Raw genomic sequence first — 11,800 nt, forward strand, 5'->3', positions numbered from 1 at the left:
AGCAGTCGAGGTGTGCTGAGACTTAGGAAGAGTTTGAACTTTGTGGTAATGACTGCTTTATGACTGCTGTCTTGGACAGCAGCTCTCTCAGGGGCAGAGGGGCTGCCTGCTCTACTCCCGGGAGACGTGATGTCATCATTGCGTGGGGCCTGGCCTTTACTCAGTGCCTTTTGGTGTTAGGCACTGTATTTTTCTTTTGTATCCGGGATGGAACTCGGGTCCTTGCACTTACGAGGCAGGCAGTGGAACCTCTGAGCTAAATCCCTTGCCCCAGGCACTGATTGCACACACAATTTAGTTCTCTGAGCAGCCCTAGCTCATATTGTCACTCTAAGTCCTAGAGAAGGAAAGAGAAGTTCATAGAGCTCAGCTCATTCATGGTAACTTAACCAACTAGCAAGTGGCAGAGCCAGAATTCAAATTTGGCTTGGTCAGATTTCAAATCCTATTTCCGTTCTTCTCCACCACGCTAACAGGAGTCAGGTTTATGCCGTGGTACAATGACTGTGGTCGCATCAGGCTCATAATGATCAGTGGAGTAGCTGGGTACTTAGGTCTTCTGCCAACAGTGGGGCATGCTGTTCAGCCTTCGTTCTTACCCTTGTATTCTTGGGAGGGCAAGTTACCCTGCATCCCCATTCAGATCTCTCATGCATCTTTCGCTGGGGTGCAAGGTGAGGCCCTAGGAGGCTTGCTTCATTCAGTCTCCGCAGTGACTGGAGAGGCCTCATCTCCCCACCCCCACCCCACCCCCGTGTTCCGGGTCCCCAGGAAAGAAAAGCTAGGAACAAAAATACATGTAATTAAAGGAAATTTCCAGGTGCTGGTAACAAAATCTTGACACATAGCAGGTCAGGGCAAGCTGGCCATCAGCTTGCGGCAGAGAGGAGGGAAAGGCACCTCAAACCAGCACGACAAAGACTGAAGTAGAAGACTACAAAAACAATCTAGCTAATTTACTGAAACATGTTTTTCCAGCAGCCTCGGTTAGAGCTGTGCTTGCCTCCTGCAGAGATGTGTGACCTCATCCTTCTCTCCCACCTCCCCACCCTTGGCGGTAGGGGTTTCCCGTTGGACCCTGACATATGGTTTGCGACAGGAAGTGCGAAATCCCGGGCCTGAGTGCAGGCTCAGGTTTCAGGCTTTGGAGAGACTCAGGTGAGCTACAAGAATGGCTTTGGTTTCATATAAAAACAGAGTTGAAAAGACAGTGTTTAGTGACCTCTTGGTTTGGAATGAGGTAATTAGTTCTCCAGAAACTCCCACCAGTTTCCTGGGCAACAAAATCAATGTGCTGTTGGTAGAAAAAGCAGGAAAAACAAATTGGCTAAAACACAGATTTTTCTTTAAATGGGGAGTTTTTTCTTATCAATCCAAATATAAAACAAAATTTAAAAATTTCAAACACCACACACACACGTGCACACACACATGTGCACACACATGCACGCACCAAACCTGGCTCTCACCCTCTTTGACCCTTTTAGCTGCCTTTAGTCTTTTTAGAACTTTTAAGTTTAGAACTGTGTAAATATTTTTTCTGTTTGAGAAGATAAAAGAAAGGAGGGTCAGATCCCGTGCCTGATTGCACACAGAACAAGAGCATTTGGGATATTTTCAGGCAGAACATTCTTAAACTGAGTGGAGTGATGGTAGGGTTACCATATCAGAATTCCTGAGGATCGTGAGGGAGGGAACCAGAAGGAGGTTTTTGTTTCTCAAAGGCAAAAATTAAAAATGGCGAAGTTGCTTTAGGTTGCCTTGGCCTTTGCTTTTTTCCACTTCTGAACCAACCAGGCAAAGTACGTGCAGCACTTTTCATTTTGAGACATGGTCTTGATAAGTTGTCCAAACTGGCCTTGAACTTGTGATCCTCCTGCCTCAGCCTCCTGAGTGTCTGGTGTTATAGGTGTGTACCATCAGATTCACTGAAAGTTTTGTTTGGTAGCCACCAATTTTAGAAGGAGGTAAGTGGTGAAGTCTTCTCAGAAATTGTACCTGATGCAGTTTCTGAAACCTGGGTTGAAATCAAAGCCTGTTTTCCCCTCCTATTTTCACTGCACTGGCAGGCAAATTAAAGATGCACCATTGCTGTAAGCATCACTAAGAACAAATAAAAAAGCTTCCGGTTAAATTATGACACAATGACAATGACATGTATTGCAGGGCACATCTGAATTTCACTGATATTAGAATTGATAAACCATGGCCCTTATATAGGAAATTGATTCTTTCTCCAGCTTGACTCCTCTTGGTTTCATCCTCCCCTTTACAAAATCAGAATCATAGAGGGTCCTACCTCATAAGGTTGTTGCAAGGATTTAGAGAATTGATTCACATAAAATGTTCAGAACTGGGCTGGGGATTTAGCTCAGTGGCACTGTGCCTGCCTTGCAAATGCAAGGCCCTGAGTTTGATTCCCGGTATCCCCCTGAAAAAGTGCTCAGAACATTCCTTGGCACATAAGTGCTCAATTAGCTAATGTTATTATTCACTATATACCGCTCAACTCCACAAATTCTTGCTCAGTTGAAGAGTGGTGGTTTTCTTGGTTGTTATTCTGCCAGGGGCAAAACACGGAAACACACATTGTAGACCATGATTTTGTAGAAGTCAAATTAGGCCGACTTGGGAGCATGGTAACAGATCATTTTTGTCCGCCTTGGTCTCTGGGTGATTTCTTCAAGCACACAGAAAAGTGCCAGGCTGGTCTGGTAATTGTTCTGTTGGGGGAGGAATTTTTGCATTGATGATGCTCTGGTGGATTATTTTTGCCAAGGTTTTGTTGCTCTATTTAAGCACTTTCTGGAGCCACCCCAGCCATGGGAGGATTCTGATCTCAGAGGGACCCCAGTAGGTTTGATGGATGGGTCCATGCAGCAAATGCTCTCATTCCAGTCACAAAGAGTCAGATGTTACCCTTTGAGACCTAACCAATGGAAAAGTAAACAGCCCCGTCCCGGTAGTGGCTGAATCTTGATCCAACTCAGTTTTTCAAGGAGGTGAACATAGGTGCAAATAAGAATTCCCAAAGTGATTGCTGGCTGGAATGTAGGCAGCTCAGAGATAAAACTCACAAGAGCAAAGCTCTAAGTGCACCCATGCTTTCCAGCCTCTTGGAAACTCTTGCATTTCATTGTTGTCTTTCGCCTTCCTGCTATGCCTAACTTCCTCCTGAGGTCTCTGAAGAAACATCTATTTGCATGATTAGAATGTCATCTCTCTGGCACCAGTTGAAAAGCACATGGCCATTTTTACACCCAAACTAATCTGATCGGAAAAAAAAAGCACCTGGGAGTTGGCACACTGGGCCTTGGGATGCCTAGATATGGAGCCTGGAAAAACCGTGAATTGGGATTTAGGAGACCTACACCCGGTACCTGCAGGGTGACCCAAGTGTCCCTTTTTACCTTATTTGGTTCCTGGGTTATCCATCTTCAGAGGATCACTAGCCCTAAGTCTCTCTGAGCAAAGGCTTCAGTAAATATCTGGTCCCTTTGGCATCTTTTAAGTGCCACATGATGGTTCATTTTACGTGTCAGCTGTCCAGCCTGTGCTCAGTTTGGGGCACACCTTAGTCTGGATGTAGTTGTGGAGACATTCTGTACATATGCTTAACATTTACAGTGAGTCGGCTTCACACGAAGCAGTTTATTCTCCCTGGTAGGGAGGGCCTCACCCAACCTACGGAAGGCCCTGAGAACGAAGCCTGTGGTTCCCGGTAAGGGAGGAATTCTTTCTGAAGACGGAAGCACTGAAAGTCCACCTGGGTTGAAATCCTGTTGGTCTGCCCTACGGATTTCAGACTCTAGCCTGCAATCACAAGTGCCAAAGTCTCTATTTTTTCCTCTCTGCTAAATTGTTTACCCTGACATCCCCTCTCAGGTTTTGGCTTATTTTTCTTTTTTTTTTAATTTTTTTTTATTTTACCTTTTTTCTTTGTTTGGTGCCGGGGATTGAACTCGGGTCCTTGCGCTTGCAAGGCAGGCCACTGAGCCGCTGAGCTACATCCCTGGCCCCTTGGCTTATTTTCCTATACTTGTCTTACCCCTAAACTCTATATTACTAGCTTCAACCTTCGTTTTTCTGCTCAGTGACCATAATTTCAACTCTCTTTTCAGCTCCAAATGCTGTTTATTTCCCTGAGTAAAGCTTCCTCTCATCTGCCCCTGGCCTTGAGATCTCACAGGTTGACCCTGAGGGACCTAGACAAGTATGACAGAGCTCAGCTAGGTACAAGCACGACTGTCCGCCTGCTCATAGCCTCCAGGGCTCCTGCCGTTTTGCACCTCGATGGCTTACAGCAGTCTTGCCCCACATACTTCTGCTCAGAAATCGCATTCTTTACATAGCATCCCCATACTTTCGCAAAGGGTTAAAAAACATGGACTCCTTTCCATCTCCTGTATTTCTTATTCCCGTTTCCGGAGATATGTGCTACAGGATGCATTTGTTAATTAAAAGGAGTGTGTATATGATCACCTTTTACTTACTCGCGAGGGTGACTTTTTCAAAAGTAAGCACAGTTGTGTGTGTGCAGTTATTCTGTAGTGAATGTTTGCAAAGCTTGTGGAGATCCTTGGAAGGAGGTTGGCTGGCCAATGCCAAGAAGTACTAGAAATATAGGCGTTACTATTGTTGGCCCTACACTAAAAGACTCTTATCATGTAACAAGTGTTTGCCTTTATAAGAGGTGCCTCATACAAAGTCTAGGGTATATTAGAACTTCAATGCCTTTCCCTTCTTTCAAAGTCCGAAGTCTGTGGTGTGTTTAAACCATTTAAATATTTTCCTCTCTCTCGTACTCTAGTGGAATCAGGCCGAGCTTGTGTCCTGTTACATCGCAGCACCGGCTCTCCCTGTAAGGAACAAACTTCGAAGGAGGAGGCAGCAGGGGGAACAAAGCCCTCTGCGCTCTGCCAGTGCACCTGCAGCGAGCTCCCAGGGCTTGGCCTGGAAGAGAGCCTGCTTATTATGTGCCATTGTGCACAAGGACACAGTGGCTGACTGGGACAGGCTGGACTGAAACAAGTCTCTGGCTTTGTTTCTTGGCCAGGTTTTAATCCAAGATCTCCCAGGGCTTTGGGATCACCAGGCAGCTACCTCACTGAGTGCTCGTGTTCCACTTCCACCTCACCTGCTTTGAGAAATTTGATCAACTCCAACAGAGATGGGAAAAATTTACTGGAAGCTCCCAGTGACCCCTGTGTCTCAAGAGCGGGCAGAGTTAAATCGGGGAAGGGTCACGTGTTGGTTTTACACTTCAGGAGAGCTCATCCCAGGTTCACATTGGCCCAAATATGTGTGAAATCAAACTGGAGTTTCACCCCTCCATCTTAATTCTGAGAGAAATCTCTTCGTCTCTCCCATTGCCTGCCATTGCTGGTGGGGGGCAGCTAGTTACCAGTTAGGTCCCTTTCTGATGAGACAGGAAACTCAACTCAAATTGGTTTAAATGAAGAACGAAATGTATTGGGCCAATTAACTGAAGTGTCCTGGGCCGGGCTGACTTCCGAAGAGGGTGGTTGGCTTCAGGGTGCAAATGAAGTCACCAGGACTTGGTTCTCTCCATATCTAAGTTCTGCCTTGGGCTGGCTTGGCTTAGTTTCCTGCCTCCATGTGGTGGCCCCCGCAGTTCCAGGCTCCCCTTTGTTGTGGCAAGATGGTTCCAAGAGTTCCAGCCTTCGCAGTGTAAGGCAGGTGTGCCAGCTTTGCTGCTGCAACAAAGACCTGAGGTGAATCAATCTGTGATGAGGAAACACTTATTTTGGCTCAGTGTCAGAGGTTTCAGTCCATGGCTGCTTGTTCCTGTTGCTTTGGGCTCGTATGGCACCCAGTACATCATGGCAAGAGCATGTGGTGCTCGTATCGTGGCAGCCAAGAAGCGGGTGGGGGGCAGGGTTCCAAGGGCACGGCCCCCCAGGGACCTAACTTCCTTATACTGGGCCACACCCCTTCAAGGTTCTACTACCTCCCAATAGTACTACAGGCTGCCAGGTATTCTGGATGCTGAGGCAGGAGGGTTGTGAGTTCAAGGCTAGCCTGGGAAACTTAGTGAAACACTGTACCAAAACAAAAAAACAAAAAGAGCTGGAGATACAGCTCAGTGTGAAAGCCCTAGGTTCAAGTCCCAGTACCATAATAATAAAAGACAGAAAGAGAAAGAGGGAGAAGGAGAGGAGGTTGGAGAGAGGATGTTACAATGTGTTTGAGTAGCATTCCTTATTGCTTATAACAAATTATTACTAGAAAAATATGATTCCTGGCAATAATTGTCCAGTTTATAGGAAGAAATAAAAGAGAATGCAGAGTCCACACATTTGGAAAAGCCTGTTGATTCTGGATTCCACACTCAGAGCAAGGCAGGGAACACACACACACACACACAATTTAAGAGGAGAAAAGCCCAGTAAGAATTCCCAGTTAATAGTTGTATTATATTTTAAAAAAAAGAATTCCCAGTTAAATATAGCAGGGAGACCCTGCAGCAATGAACCCTGTAGCTCTCCCAGCCAAACCTATTGTTCAAATGGCCTCGAAGTAGTTGCCATTAAATCCAGAGAAAGCTATGGAGACAAAGAAACAAATAGGCCTCAGAAGGAGATCTGAGAAAAGAACTCTGGGTGTGGTTACTGGCATTTGGAATTTGCTGGAAGCATATAAATGAGAAGCTTATTGTTTTTGAGGGAATTGTGTTCCCAAAGAAATCACAAGCTCGGATGAAATAAACTTTGCCTGGTTAAGCCTTATCCTTGGGTCTTAACTTTGTACGAGCAGGAATCGGACTGGGAAGGATGCACAGTTTTCACGGAGCCACTCCTTAGTGGATAATGGAAAAAGGAAGCCTGAGTGGATAATGGAAAAGGAAAGATGCCCTAGAGGAAAGAAAACTGACCTGTAATTCCTCCTCCCAGAGAGCAGGGAAAGGGAATGAGGAAGGGACTTAACCCCCTGCCAGACAGAGGGTCTTTATACTGCCCACGCCAAGAAACCTGAGCAGGGTTCCACCAAACTGGGCAGCAGTCTGTGTTCCCCCGTTCTTCTTCTTCTTCTTTTTAACCTGATGGGGGCCTGGTTGTTATTAATGATTCCCGTTCTGCGCTCCGTAATGAGCGTGTGTTGAGGACACAGATACTGGTCCTCTAATCAGTGAATTGCTGAACCATGGGGAGCCACACAGAAGACAGGCTGAGAACGAACTGTGACCGGGAGCATCCTGGACTCGGAGGTTCAGAGTACAGTGACTGAATGGGGCTTGGTATTGGCTTCCTCGAGGGCAGCCGGAGTGTGGCCTCCGGATGGGCTGAAGGCTGCTAATGGACCGTCAATGTCCAGGACAGTGGATGGTAATAGGCTGGCAGCTGTTTACTAAAAACCCACTCCTCAAAGATCCCTGTTCTCTTGTGAGTCACCCACCTTCCCCAGCTCTCCAGGCAGTCGGATGGCTGTAGAAGTGAGTGCTGGCCAACAGATTGTAAGTGGAAGGGACTAAAGCATGCTCTGTTGCTGTCTTTCCCCTCCGTGGATGGACATAGGAAAGGACAGTGTCCTAGGCCCTGGGCCAGTGGTAGCAGGCCTAGGGCACTCGTGCTGCTGAGGGCACGCAGAGCCTTCTCTGTCGTGTGTGAGCCCGGTCGCCCAGCATCGCCCCAGCAGCAGAGCATTGGCTGACAGTGACACAGGGTCAGCGTTGGCATTTGGCAATACATAAGCAGGTTTGGGGTTGCGATTTGGGTATGAACTCCAAAAGGTCAAGGTGGACACTGCAGCCACCTGCTGGGAAGAACCTGAATCCCCACAGGGAGGAGAGCTAGCTTTAAGTGTGGGGTAAGCAGAAAATAAACTACTGTTTTTGAGTAGTTAAAACAATCTGTTGCCCCGGCCGGGTCTATTAATACAACAACAACGTATCTCTCTGTATCTACTTAACCGTCTCTGTATGGGTCTCACATTTACATCTTTCATCCTCTTGGGTTGATTTTTATAATGGTGAGACACAGGGGCCTACTTTCAGGCTTCCGCATGTGGATTTCCAAGTTTCCCCTCACTGATTAATGAAAACAACTGCCCTTTCTCCTGTGTGTGTCCTCAGCACATCTGTGGGCCGTGAGATGTGTGCCTTTGTCTCCATGGCTCTCTGTGTCTGCTAAAGTTGTTTCAAAACCAACAGTTTTTACATGGCCAGGTCCTGGTAAGCTTGTCCCAAACCCATGCAGCTTAACAATGTACTTGGTACAAATGTCCTTCCTTTTTTTGAGAAGTTTTCACAACCTGAAATTTCCCACTTCCTTTCCATTTCCAGCGGCATTTTTCTTACCCTAATGAGATTTCATTGCTGTTTATAGATTGCTATTCTAGGTAGTGATCTATGAGCCTCCACCCAGTACAGCATTGTCCAACACTCCCTCTCTCTCTCCATTTGAGGAGCAAAACCAAATAATTGAATTCCTCCCCCTTGTCTCAAGTAGAGTGGACTGCCTCTTTCTGATACCATGCCACAGCTTTCTGTTTGTTATTGAAGGATTCTCTAAAAGCAGTTTATCAAGGTACTTTCCTATGCAAGATAAAAAAGTTCTCTCCCTAAAATGAATTCTGGTTCCAGCTGCTAATATCATAAAAAATGTTAAAACTTTGTATGTCCGTGATAGAATACAGTATGGATTCCATTAGCTTCCAGGTCCGGTAGGGCTGTCACAGACAGTTGTATATGTTACACACAAAGCAGCTCTAGAAGGCACATTTTACCTTATGGTCTGTGCGACTGATAATCTGTAGTTTGTAGTTCACAACCTGCACAACCAAATAGTATAGCCCCATTACAAGACCCTCCCACCATCTAACTAGTCATTCTCTTGGTGACCTGGTTCTACATTCCTGGGGGAAGAGGAAAACATTTTGGTCATCCATTGTGAGTCAGTTGTCTACTCCTGTTCAACCAGATATGCTCGAATTGGAAACATCACGTCTTGTAGATCTGCAGCCTCACTCCTTCCGGGGGGGCCCAGCAGTTAGGAGGAGAAGAAAACAGTTCTCAAAGGAAAGGATTAGGAGAAGAGGAGACATCTGAAAATGCAGTGCTGCTAAGGGCTAGTGATAGAATAAAGTGAATAGCCAGAGGGTGTAGAGACAGAATTTAAGATAGCACTTTTCAAACAGTGAGCTATGATCTATTAGTAGGCTGTTAAATTGGTTTTGGTGAATCATACTTTTAAAATATAAAAATGGGGGCTGGAGGAGTAGCTCCGTGAAAGAGCTCTTGCCTAGCATGTGTGAGGCGCTGGGTTCAATCCCCAGTACTGCACCACAGGAAGGAAAGAGAGAGAGAAAGAGAAAGAAAGAAAGAAAGGAAGGAAGGAAGGAAGGAGAGAGAGAAAGGAGGGAAAGAAAATAGATGCTTAGAAAAGATCAGCTCACAAGCCACTGAGTCAAAGTACTGTTTTGTGACACTGCTTTAATTATGCATACTTATGGAATGAGGATAGAAGGTACGCATTGTGATGAAAAAAAGTTCAGAAATCATGTCAAAGTCAAAACAATGCCAAACAATGCCCCTCACTCCTACTGAGCAGTCCACAGCTCCAGTGCAGGCCCTGGGGATGTGTATCTTCCAGGGCCTCGCTGGTCCTCACCGTCACCACACACACACACACACACACACACACACACACACACACCTCTGGAGTCTCACTGATACTTTGTTGTTAACCTGGCCCCTGCTCTCCTTCTATCCCTACTCAGACTTTCTTCCTCTCAGCCCCACACCTTCTCCCACTCTGGGAGATCTAATCTCATTTGACTCCCCAACCTCCCCTGGAAGGGAAGTTGGAAAAGTCAAGCAGTCTTCGTTCCAGGATCAGCTCTCTCTTGCCTCGCTGACTGGTACACATCCCTCTTTGGTTCCGGAGCCACCTTGGTCTTGCAGCCATCGCTCACTTTCTGGCCCGAAGACGAGGGCTTCCAGGTCACTGGGCTCCTCCGTGGTGTGGGGTCTGTGACAGAGACTCATCTCCAGGACGGCACACTGTGGCCTGATTGACACAGCTGGGCTTCTGCTTGTGTTTTCTGCTCTGTCCTTTCTTTCTGTTGCGGAGCTTTTGCGTGCGGCCTTGATCTTAGAGCAGTGCAGTCTAGGGGACAGGACGGTGTTCCTCACATCTCCCTCTCCTGTGCAGGCGTGGGTTAGGTCCTTGTGGAAGTGAACTGACTGAAGGGGCACAGTCTGCTGGCCGCCCGTCTTCTAGGGCCCCCTGCTCATGTTGCCTGTGGGCGTCACTTGAATGCCAGCTGAGAACACCGGCTTCGGGCCCCAGACGTGCCCATTGGGCTGCCTTCTTTCTGCTTCTCTGTCTGTGGACTCCTTCTCTGGCTCTTACAGTCTCTGGCTTCCTATACCAGTGTCCTGTTTTTTGCTTTGTGTTTTGGTGACCGGTTTGGATCTCCTTCTTGGCATCCACAGCCTTTGCTCTCTTCCTTACCTTAGCTCTCTCCTCTCTCTCTCTTGAACCCTTCAAGCCATGGAAGGACATCCAGAATTCATTCTAGCGACCTCCTCCCCCTCCGCCCCCACGGGGTTGCCGGACTTAGCAAGTACCAATACAGAGAACCCGGTTCAATTTAAGTTTCAGATAAAAAGTTAATGATACTCGCATGTCCCCAAAATGCAAGAATTTTAGAATATTCTTCTACAAAATTATTTGTCCTTTATCTGAAATTCACTGAGTAGTGTATTTTTTAAAAATTTAATTCTTCTTTTTCTGTTGCCGGGGATTGAACTCAGGACCTAGCGCTTGCAAGGCAGGTGTGGCACAACTGTGCCAAATCCCCCTCAGTACTGTGTGGTTTTTTTTCAGCTTTAATTGAGTTTTTTGGTACATTCTAGGTATACAGTACAGTTACATTCATTGTTGGGATCTTGTACCTCTACATGACAAGCCTTGATTCTCATTTTTCCCCTTGTCCCTGCCCTCCCTTCACCCCCTCCTCCCCTCCCCATTTACAACCACTTTATTTCCATCTTTTCATTATCTCACATTTTTTTCTTTTCCCTTTTTACCCTTCCCCTACACATCCCACCTTCCCTACACCTTTAGCTCCTTTCACCTCATTTCTAAATGACAGTAATCTTATTAGGATCTTATGTTTTATTGCAGATTATTCACACCAGGGAAACTGTTTGGTATTTACACATGTGTGACGTATTTATTTCACTTAGGAGTATATCTTCAATATGTGTCCATTTTCCTATGAATGAATCTATTTTCTCGTTCTTTATGGCTGAGTAGTATTCCATTTTATAGAAAAACCGCATCTTCTTTATCCAGTTTTATCTGGCAACATATGCCTTCAAGGGAATAGCAGCCTTCTGCCCTCCCCTCTCCTCCTCTCCCCTCCCCTCCCTTCCCCCACTCGACTCCCCCTCTTCTACCCTTTTCCTATCCTCCTTCACCCTTTCCCTTCCTCCCCTTCCCCTCCTTCCTCTTCTTCTTTTCCTTCTCCTTTTTTGTCTTCTTCCTCTTCTTCTGATTCTCTTTAGCCATACCCTTTTTTTGTGCACAGATCGGTGATCATACTCTGTTCCAGGGACCCCACTCAAACCTCACCCCCAAGGTCATAGCTGCTTGGATCAGAAGTGAGCAGCCACCCCGGGGTAGGTTAATACACAGCCTGTAAGTTAGGTGGCAGCAAAAGTTTTGCACAAAACGGAATCAGTGTTGCAGTGAACCAATCAGATACTCTGTCTTAAAGGTTTGAATTTAATCAGTGAGAGGATTGGTTAGAGGAACAGAAGCCAAAGGTGCAG

This window comes from Fukomys damarensis, unplaced genomic scaffold, assembly GCF_012274545.1.
Source record: "Fukomys damarensis isolate Sample0158 unplaced genomic scaffold, DMR_v1.0_HiC HiC_scaffold_8, whole genome shotgun sequence".
In the NCBI taxonomy this organism is placed as follows: domain Eukaryota; kingdom Metazoa; phylum Chordata; class Mammalia; order Rodentia; family Bathyergidae; genus Fukomys; species Fukomys damarensis.